We start from the raw sequence: 4,073 nt of genomic DNA on the forward strand, positions 1-4,073 counted from the left end.
ATCTACAAAATAAAATACTGTCGATAACATAGACGCAGTTCTAGATGTCGCAGATGCGCCAAAAAATCAAAAACGCGATCCGAAAGTACGCAGACGCGAAAATATCAAAATGCTGTCAAAAATGTCAGATCTGCAACTTCAAAACACAAAATCTGCCACAAGGATGTTAAATGCAAAAAGGGACAAGAGTCCCACCAGGCATGCCAAAATGTATATGGTGAAAATGGATAAAACAATATTGAAAGACTAAATAGATTCAACCACAAAACCCTAGCCTAACAACAACAAAAATCCACCATAACATATGAAGATTACCTAAGACAATGCAAATCAAATGAAATCACAAAGATTATACCATCACATGTCCAATAGGGTTTGGATCTCCATTCTTCCTATCTCCATTGATCTTGTTTGATGTATTTGCTCTCAAATTTTATGTTCACAAGAGCTCAACAAAGAATAGAATGTGGTTGCAAGTAGGATTGCATATGCCAAGTAGTCAATTGATCAAGTAGTTAGGTCATTAGAATGATTGATTAGGGTTTGATAATGAAGGAAGTATCTCCTTATATAGAAGACACAATATGAAATGGAGGGATAAGATTGAGAGGTGTAAAAGGAGGTCGGCTATGATTAGAGGGTAGGTAAAAGAAATAATAAAATAATGAAAGGGGGAGGTAGTGTATGAATTAAGAGATGAATGACATGTGTCATAGGTAGAAAAGGTTAATGAATTAATTAAATAAATAAATATTTATTTAATTAATAGAAGAAGTGGGATTAATTAAACAAATAAGATATTTATTTAATTTAGGAAAAGGATAATTTAAATAAATAAATGTATTTATTTAAATGAGAAATAAGGCTAGAAGAGGATAAATGAATTAATTAAATAAATAATGATTTATTTAATTAATAGAAGAATTAAGCTTAGATAATTAAATAAAATACTGGACAATTTTGGGTGTCTACAAATACCATCTAAAATTGATCTTCTAGGCACAAAGCCTGATTGCTCTTTTGATATAATTTGAGGTAAAACTGACTTTATCCTATTGGTTGAGGCTTTAACCATTACCTTATACAAGGTATTGCATAACGATATTGGCCTATAATCCTCAAAGCTTCTAACATTCTCTTTTTTTGGGATCAGTACCAAAAAGGTGTTGTTCACTTCTCTTAAAAATCCGCCTCCATTTCTAGCCGCTTCAAGTGCTGCTGTCATCTCCTTGCCAAGTATATGCCATCATTTTTGGTAAAAAAATGCTAGAAAACCATATGGACTAGGGGCTTTATTTGGGTGAATTTAAAAAAAAAATGCATGAATTTCTGTTGCAGAGAATCTATCTATAAACTTGTTGTTTTGTCTCTCAGATATCTTGTGAGGTATGTAAGATAACATTTTAGATTGATCACTTAAATTAGAACCATCCCAGTTATTAAATATTTCCTTGAAGTAGTAAACACCTTCTATTGCTACTTCTACTGGATTATCCATTGTCAATTCATCTTCTTTGATGACCCTCAGGATCCTATTGGCATCTCTTCTAATTTTGGTACTAGCGTGGAAGAATTTAGAGTTTCTATCACCTGCGTCCAGCCAAGTTTCTATGGATTTCTGCCTCTAGAACACCTCTTCTTTGGCTAGTACTTCATGATATTCTACTAGCAACATTTTTTCTTGCTCATAAAGTTGGGTGTCCATCCCCTTACTAATGACTACCTCTGAGACTAATTTCATCTCATCTTCCCGTTCCTTTTTCCTTGTAAAAATATTATGAAATTTATCTCTGTTCCACTTTAATAATTTTTTCTTTATTGCTTTCATTTTAGAGACAAAGAAAAATAACTTTGGTCCCACAAAGATTTCCTGCTACAACCACTTTTCAATGAGATCATAAAATTCCTCATCCTTTATCCACATATTTTCAAATTTGAATGGGCTTTGTCTAGGTCTCCGTTCCTCTCCAATATCTAGAATCATTGGATAATGATCTGAACCTGCTTGAGCTATCAAATTCACATACATCTCTCCCTTGAATTTTAGCATATCCCCTTTGAGGAAAAATCTATCTATATTTTTTGCAATGTTGAATCCTTTGCATCTGTTATTCTAGGTGAATATTCTAGTTCCACATTTGATGTTTAAAAGATTATTCCTATGGATCTAGTCACTGAAGTCTATTTGTGCTTGTAGCTCTCTTTGAATTTCCCCTTTATTTTTTGACAAGTGTAATATTGCATTAAAATCTCCCCCTATAATAGTGTAAGGGAATTCATTATTACTAAAAAATGTATCAATTTCCCTCTAAAGCTCTCTCTCTCTTTTTTTTTTTTCAGTTTGTACTAGACCATAGCCATTAATCACTTCAAATCTTAATTCACTATTTATGATTTTCAATAGGCCTGCCATCCAGTTTTCCTTCTCTACTAATGGTTCCACTACTGTTCTATTAGGATTCCATAATATAGCTAAACCTCCTGCAATCCCTACCACTTGAACAACACAAAATTCTCATACCCCCAAAGACCTTTCGAATCCTTCCATCTCCTCATTCAATTTTGTCTCTTAAATGAAAACTACCTTTGGTTGATGTGTCATGTACCATTTTTATCTATATTTATTTATTGTAATTATTAAATTAGGAAAATGATATATATCTTAAGTTTATATGTATGAAATTGAAATAGAAATAAAATTGAATTGGATTGAAGTTAGATGAAATTGAAATCGAAATTGAATTTAGATTGATAATAAAATTGGATTTGAATTGAAATAGAAATTTAAATGCAAATGAATAATTTAAATTATTTTATTATGAAAATTGGAGATTGTAATTGCTAATGAACAATCAAGTGTAAGTGAATGCAAGAATCAGTGAACGTGGATGAAGGTGAGAACTTGGTTTAGGTAGAGTTGTTTTAGCTTTTTGAATTCAGTATGTAGATGGAATCTCACACACCACATTAGTTTTCATAAAATGCATCTTGCATGAATAAATGTTTTAGATGGCTCGAAATGGAATGTTTGTTTACATATGAATGATGTATTCCTACATGGAGTGTTTATTATTGATTTCATTATTTTTAAGATAGATTGATTTTGAGTGCTTTTATCGATTATGCATGTATTTTCATGTTTGTTTGTATATACATTGTTTTTGTAGATGGATTAATTGTATTCAAAATGAAATAGATGAAGTACAATGTTTATATTCCATCATTTGAATTATATATATATGCAGATGGATTAATTGTATTCGAAATGAAATAGATGAAGAACAATGTTTATATTTGAATTATTGATATATATATATATATATATATATATATATATGTATATGGTTTTATTATATATATATATATATATATATATATATATATATATATATATATATATATATATATATATATATATATAGGGCAACAAGCTGAAAATCATCAACAGCAAGCTGGAAATGATCAACAACAAGTTGATAAAGGTCAACAATAGGGAGATAACTTATTATAAATTTTTTTTATTGTTATTTTAAAATTATATTAGAATAATTATATTTATGTAATATTAACTACAAATCTACCTGCTCATGGGTTCTCAAGGGTTCAAACTTTGAATTTAGGGGATAAAAAGGAGATGGAGAAATGGACCAGACTGGAGCAGGGATGGATCAAAATCAATTTGATGGGGCGTAGAATGGGAATCCGGGCATTTCAGGTGTAGGTTGTGTGACCTATGATGAGGAAGGGAAGATCCTTTTCAAAGGAGCACAAAGGCTGTGAGATGGGACTAATAATGAAGCGGAGGTGCAAGCTTCTTTATTAGTGGTATAATTGGTTGAGAACATGAAAAATCTAAGAGTGCATTTAGAAGGAGTTTCAAAAGTGGTGATTGATCCAATTGTGAAAGCAACTTCGATGAGTTGGAGATTGAATAAATTTATTTCCATTATTCGATCAAAACTTAATATTTTTTAGGATTTTTTAATCTCTCACATTAGAAGATGGGGTAACGTAGTGGTAGATGCTTTATCCCATGTGGTGTGCACGTTGGATAATTGGGTGACATGTTGGTG

The sequence above is a fragment of the Cryptomeria japonica genome, chromosome 11, assembly GCF_030272615.1.
Source record: "Cryptomeria japonica chromosome 11, Sugi_1.0, whole genome shotgun sequence".
Classification (NCBI taxonomy): Eukaryota; Viridiplantae; Streptophyta; class Pinopsida; order Cupressales; family Cupressaceae; genus Cryptomeria; species Cryptomeria japonica.